This window comes from Populus euphratica, unplaced genomic scaffold (genome assembly GCF_000495115.2).
Source record: "Populus euphratica unplaced genomic scaffold, PopEup_1.0 scaffold415.1, whole genome shotgun sequence".
In the NCBI taxonomy this organism is placed as follows: Eukaryota; Viridiplantae; Streptophyta; class Magnoliopsida; order Malpighiales; family Salicaceae; genus Populus; species Populus euphratica.
This window is the reverse complement of record NW_011500302.1, coordinates 90,723-98,072: the sequence shown is the minus strand read 5'-3', so window position 1 is coordinate 98,072 and position 7,350 is coordinate 90,723. Positions and strand designations below refer to the sequence as shown.

General features: G+C 31.6%; 1 pseudogene; it reads left to right on the top strand.

Moving 5' to 3' along the window:
• The first annotated feature begins 1,057 nt into the window (after positions 1 to 1,057).
• LOC105113375 (lipoamide acyltransferase component of branched-chain alpha-keto acid dehydrogenase complex, mitochondrial-like) lies at positions 1,058 to 5,960 on the top strand (annotated as a pseudogene).
• Positions 5,961 to 7,350: the final 1,390 nt, after the last annotated feature.

Here is a 7,350-nt window from a genome sequence, read left to right as displayed (position 1 = left end):
TATTTGAATTGGTAGCAATTAGTCTTTTAACAAGTAAAAATAATAATAAAAAAAATAGCTAGACATCGCATGTTTTGGGTGAATATACGAGATCTTTTGACAACTAAAAAGATCCAATTATCGTGCCATTTGAAATGTTCACTAGCGGTGAAGATGATGAGGCGACATATGTAGTCTAAGTCATGACGGTTCTACAACGGTGAAGTTTTTTTAACTCCTTCCTCTTTTTTCTCTCTCATTTCATTGAAATCCGTGGTGAGTCAATCAAATTTCAGAGTTGTTCTCCCATTTAGTTTTTTTTTTTTTCAATTGTAATTCCTTTTCTTTTGATTGGTTTTTATTTATTTTAGATTCTTCTTTCAATTTTTTTTCAATTACATCTATTCTCATTTGGTTTTATTTATTTTTTATATTAAATATAGTACTCTTTCTTTTGGTTGCTATTATTTTATCCTTTTAAAAAAAAAATTGTTTACTTTTTTCAATTTTCTCCCCAACATTTTATTTCATTTATTTTTTTATCGAATTTGAATCCTTATTTTTTTAATCACTCTTCTTTTATCCTCTTCTTAGTTTGTTTTTTTTTTTAATTTTATCCATTAACATTTGATTTTACTTAATTTCTTTATTTAATTTTTGTCCTTATTTATTTAATTTCTCTTTTTTAATCATTTTTTATTTTTTTCAATTTGTTCCCTCAATATTTAATTTCATTTACTAAATATTTAATTTTGATCCTCATTATTTTAATGGATGTTTTTTGTTTTATGTCATTTTCTTATTTTATGAGGTTATCTCGAGTTGTAGGTTAAACAAGTTAACCTGGATTATTTCAGATTTCTTTTCAATATTTTTTTTTATTTTTTTTCAGTTTTATCCTTTAACATTTAGCTATTTAATCTTGAGCTTTCTTGTGTTTACATGCCTTTTTTTCTTCTTCTTCTATAAAGTTATCTTGGATCGCAAGTTAGTCAAGTTAACAGGTTATGAGTCAATTTTTTTATTTAATTTTAATTTTTTTTCTAGATTATTTTTAAAAATTAAAATAACTGATATCATGTCGTGAGTAGAAAATTAGTAAAGTTGATCTAGATTAACTCATTTTTTCTATATATTTTCTTTTATTTTTTTTTGTTTTATAGGTTTTTTTACCTTTTATTTTAAAATATCTCGATCTTATATTCTACATGTTCATTATATTATTTCAAATTTGCTAAAGTTATATTAGCCCAAACATTTGTTTTGGTTAAAAAAAAAAAAATTAAACTTCGAAACCAAGTTCCTTGAACAAACAACAAAAGTTTCTCCCATTTCTTAGAGTGATTAGCAACGTCTTCGAGCCTGTTTGATAGTGTGATTGTAGTTATTTTTAAAATAATTTTTCGTGTCGAAATACATATCAATAATTTTTTTATTTTTTTAAATTATTTTTTACATCAATATATCAAAATGATCCAAAACATATAAAATATATTAAATTTTAATAATTTTTTTTAATTTTATAAAAATAGAATTTACACCGTATTTTCAAACAATACCTTCTTCAACTATGATTGTCAAAGGATTTGTCATAGACGGGCATGGAGCTCCACCCCACGATTTCTCTACCCGTATACTACTGCTCGATCTCCAACTCCGTCTCCATTAACGTCCCACAAACTTCCTTTCATTGGTTATCCGAATAACTCTATCAACGTGGGTGATTCTTTTATATAATGTAACTTGTTAGTTAATTGCTTTGTTTTGGAATAGTTTGTTAGATGGCTGTTGGGTTTTTTGTAGATCAAGATTGAGTGTAGGAAAGTGGGTTTGTGTTTGTTTTCGAGTCAAACTTCGGTTGATGTGGGAACGAGTGCTGGAATTGTTGATGTGCCTTTGGCTCGTGAAGGTATTGCTGAATGTGAACTTCTCAAGTGGTTTGTGAAAGAGGTAAGTAAATGAATGGAATGATCTCTGACAAAGTTTTGAGAAATGTTTGTCTTGATACTGTTTTCAAATCATAATGTTGGCGTTGATTTAGCAGGGTTTAAAAATGTTTTTTTAAACGATGGTACTGTGATTGTTGTTGTTGTAGGGGGATCAAGTTGAAGAATTTCAACCACTGTGTGAAGTGCAGAGTGAAGAAATCAAGTTGACATTTTGAATTTTTTGTGTAGATTAATAATAATTCAATTTTATGAATTTCATATGTATGCACTTAGCGACGTGGTTTTCCCTGTGTGGGAAATGGTGTGGGATACAAAAGATGAAATTACGAAGTGGGAGACATTAATTTGGGGAATCAGTTGGAATTCATTTTGAAACCATGTCAAACAAATATTTTTTTCTTTGACTTATGAAGCAAATGGTTATTTTGTTAGCCATGCTAGGTAACCCTAGTACCTGCCTGTGTGAACCTAAAATGGGCCACAATGGCAGAGCTGGCTCCATTTCTCAAGGGGGCCCAAAAGATAGGGAGACTGTGCTCTGCACAATTAGGGGGCGTTTGTAACGTGAAGTTATTCATGAGATTAGTTTTTCATGCATGTGTATTGATATTTTGAATTTCTGGTAATATATGATATGTGCGAATAAGGGTAACTACATTGCAGGTTGGAGAGTCTCTTCTTAAAAATGGTTGTTCAAGGAGCTCAAGTTCCAACGCAGAAACAAGATGTTTCTGAAAATTTTGTTTCTCATCATTCTGAGGTGAACAAATGTAAAACTGGCGGAGTCCTGTCAACACCAGCTGTGCGACTCCTTGGAAAGCAATATGATATAAATCTAAATGATATCCATGGAGCTGGTAAAGATGGGAGAGTATTAAAAGAAGACATACTGAGACATGCTATTCTGAAAGGAATCATTAAAGATTCAAGTGGCATTGAGAATGCTGATTCCAGAGACCAATTTTTGAAAGGTGAAGAGGACCACTCATACGTGCCAGCTGAATTAGGATCACAACATGGTGATAAGAAGTGCCCCTAAGGTAAAATATTAGATACAAATGTGAACTGAAACATCTTTTTTCTATCATTATTTTTCAGGAGGAGGGGGCAGGAATATAAAAAACTGGTTTCCTTGGCATTTTTTACTCTTCACAATACTACCAAATTTTTCTGAAGAATTGTAGGATGAGGACATCGTGGCAATTTCTTACACTGCAGATGAGTCAACTTTCCCTGTCATGGCAATCATAACGTCAATTAATTGTTATCCAAGGCATAAGCAGGCAACCATAACCATGTACATGTAGTTAGTTGTGTTCGATGATGGTTGGATCCCTACTGATGAAGTTTTTTAACATTGTAACTGTATATAGAAAATCAGACATATCTTGTGAACTCAATATCTTGTGAACTCAACAGTCTCAAATAAGTTTTACATGGGATGGAAGAACACTCGTATTGTAAATCTTGTACTGTGAGATATGATAACTTTTAATTTTAAATTCCAAAATTATCCTGTACAATCTAAACCTTTTTACTGCAGAACCCCTAATCTTTTTGTATGCATCTTTTACTCTGAAAACCAAATCTTTTACTATAAAGTCTAAACCCTTTCATTAAAGACAAACAAAAACCCCCCCCCCCCCCCACCCCACCCCTCCCTAAAACTCATTTTTGTTGGTGTATTGATACTGGACAGTTATTTGTTCAATTCCATGTACTAGGAATTCTTAAAGAATATGTTTATTAGGCAAACAACTTTAAATTTAGAGTTAATGCAAGGTCCTTGCCTTTTTTTCTTCCAGGGGATTCCAACGTGCGATGGTGAAATGTCCATGGCTGCAAAAGTTCCACATTTTCATTATGCAGAAGAGATAAATTGTGATGCATTGGTGGAGCTTAAAGAAAATTTCCGAAACAATAACACTGAACCAGGTGTGAAGCATACATTCCTTCCATCTTTGATGAAGTCACTTTCAGTGGCCATCAGCAAATATCCGTGGATTAATAGCTGCTTTAATAAGGACTCAATGGAGGTTGTCCTGGAAGGTTTGTTGATTTATTCTTCTTTGCTGCTATAATGTTGCTTACTGCCTCTATTTTCTGATGGGCACATGCTCAACGAGTAGTAGAAAACTACGATTTCACAGTAGGCATGTCAGTGCATGGGCACTATGATTCTTGCTTATGAAAGCATTTCTGCTCAACGTAATTTAAAATGGTAATTTTAATGTCCTATGCAAGTCTTTGAGAATCTAACAAAGCTTGAATTAGATCCAGTGCCAACAAAAGTTTATATAATGAGAGAAACATTTTTGTATTATAGATTGACAATAAGTCACCGTATTGACTGCTCTTATAAAACCAATATAAATTATTGTACTTCAACAGAAGATATGTGTATCCACCAGAGGCTCTATATTTGGTTCTACAAGGATGTATGGGCACATGTTTATATTTCTTCTTGATGGAAGAATTGTTAGTTCTGATGTAAAATAATTATTGCTCTTTTCAGGTCTATTATTCAGTATGTTGCTTGGACTGTGTTGAGTATTCTTACTGATGCCCTTAACCCTCTTTTCTAGTTTTGATTGTGGTCACAATAACAGTTGAATGTCATAGGTTTCCACAATATTGGAATTGCCATGGCTACTCCATCTGGTTTAGTTGCACCCAACATAAAGAATGTCCAGTCTCTTTCCATCTTGGAGGTTGTTTAACTGATTCCTGTCTGTTTTATTTACATAAGAAACTATCTTCTATTCCACTCTGCTTTTTAGCTGGCAGCTTCCTTCTTGTGTTATTGAGTTTGACTTCAAACATATTTCTTTACACACTTAATAGTTACTGGAGAATATATAACCTGATTGATTTGATAATGAGAGTTAAAATGGTCTAATAGATATTAAAATTGAAACCAGTGTTTTTTTTTTTTTTTAAGTTGAAACTTGCTTTATATGCATTCTCATGGTTAGGATCACCCATCAGTATAGGCAAGAATGAAATAGTCGTGATACATGCAACCTGGCCCGGACACCCACGTTAATCTAAAAAAGAATGAAATAGTGCTTGGCTTAGCGGTGATATATATATGTCATGTTTTGCTCTCAAATGTGTTTACTTTCAGATCACTTCTCCTTAAATTTTGTTATAATTTTTTTTCCTTTTTAATGGTTTTATTGACAATGTCCACATGTATTTAGATAACGAAGGAGCTCTCACGGTTGCAACAATTGGCCTTGGCTAATAAGCTCAACCCAGAGGACATAACTGGTGGAACAATAACACTGAGCAACATTGGAGCAACTGTTGGGAAGTTTGGTGCTCCCATCCTCAGCTTGCCTGAAGTGGCCATTATTGCAATTGGCCGAATTCAGAAAGTGCTTTGTTTTGCAGATGATGGAAATGCATATCCTGCATCAGTTCTGACGGTAACAGTGTTTCAGTTACTTCATGCTCATTCTTTTTTATATGTTTCAGAGTAATCCTAAGAGCTAACACCATCTTCCAAATGACCTTGGGATGTACACCATTATATTTATATGCTCATTATTTTGGAAATAAACTACTGTAAGGAGGCACATCATTCTTGAGAAAAAGTGAACCACGGTCCATTGTATAGGAAAATCTTATTACTAAATCAGCATGCAATTTCAAACAATTAAAGAACTCTTGTGACAAAAATGGCTAAAATTGTACATTGCACTTACTATTGTAAAAACTATGGCGCTTATAGCTTTCCATTGTTATTGTGGATTAATCTGCCTCTCTGGCATGCCTCTTGTAAATATAGGTGCAGATCGTAGAGTGTTGGATGGGGTGACTGTTGCAAGATTTTGCAATGAGTGGAAACAGTTAATTGAAAATCCAGATCTGCTCATGTTGCTTGTGAGATGAGTTGTCTTGACTGGTTGCATTATGACATGTTCTTATCACACGCAGCACCTCTTTAGCGTACAGTTACCAAACCGGGAAAGAAAAATACAACTTGTAAGTTCTGTAAATCGTATTCAATAAGGTTTAAATCATGAAAAAAAAAATTATTATCAATTTAATAATTAATTGATTTCTATTTGATGATAAAGTACAAAATTTAACAATCCGTTATGATCTCATAAATATTAAAAAAGTCATAAATTATATAATTTGACTTAACATTTTAGTAATCGGGTTTTTCAATGTAATTAATATTCATTCTTCAACAATGTTCCAAGTGTAGATCTATTATGATTATCAAACCACTCTTGATTTAAAGGCTTATAACTCTATATTCATTTATTAGAAGGTAAGCTCTCATTCAGCCTAAGCTGATTAGGGACAAGGATGCTATTAAGTTTATTGAGCTAAATGAGGTACAAACTTATGATGAGGATAATTGCTACTTGTAGAGATGATTTTCACTCAAATTATGGTGGCTAGCGCCTCTAGGAAGGTTAAAGATGCCACATTTATTCCCTTGAAAGTGACATCTTGATCAACTTTCGTCTATTTCTTCATTAAAATTTGAGTAAAGCGTCGCTTTTTTAAATCCTAAAAAATTAAGGCTTTTAAAAAATATTTTTAAAAAAATTTCAATTTAGTCCTTGTTTTTTCAAATTGAGCATACACATTTTAATTTGACCCTGAAATTTCTTACTTTTTGAAGTGCACTCTAAAACTTTGATTTAAATCCTTTAATTTAAGTGTTTCTTTACTTTGATCCTAGGTTTCCAGATTATGTAATTTCAGCTCCTATCAATTATCAAACTTTTAATTTCTTTCAAATTGACCCTTGATGTCATCAATATCAGTCCAAAAACTCAAATATTTTTTGCACTTTGGTCATTGGTTTTAAAATTCTTTAATTTGACCCTCAACCAGCCTTTAATAATTTAGTTTCTTTCAATTGAATCCTTGATTTCATCTTATTAAACTTGTAAAAATTAAATTTAGTCTTCTAAAATTTTAATTTTTTCAATTAAGCCCAAATTAGGCTTTCAAACTAAATTTTTCATTAATAAAGTCCTCAATAAAATTAGTTTCACATATTAAAAATCTAATTAAATCATTGCACTTAGTTAATTCTTTTAATTTTGGCTTACATTAATTTTTAAACTTAATTAATTCTTTAATTAGTCCCATAACTAAATCAAATTAACCTATTGGAATCTAATTATGCTCTCAAACTTTATTATTATACAAATTCATCTAAGATTCACTTGAGTTAACCTTGAATTTGCATTGGCTCCCACATTTAGGTCCTTCAAATGCAATTGAGTTTTTAATATTGTCAAAGATCTAGTTTGGTTATTTCATTTCTTGTTTATGTATTTGGATCCCTCTTCAGCTTGTTCTTACCAAACGAGTATATATATATATATATATATATAAATATGATAATTTTGGGAACATAAAATTGGGTTATGACATATATTTTGATAAT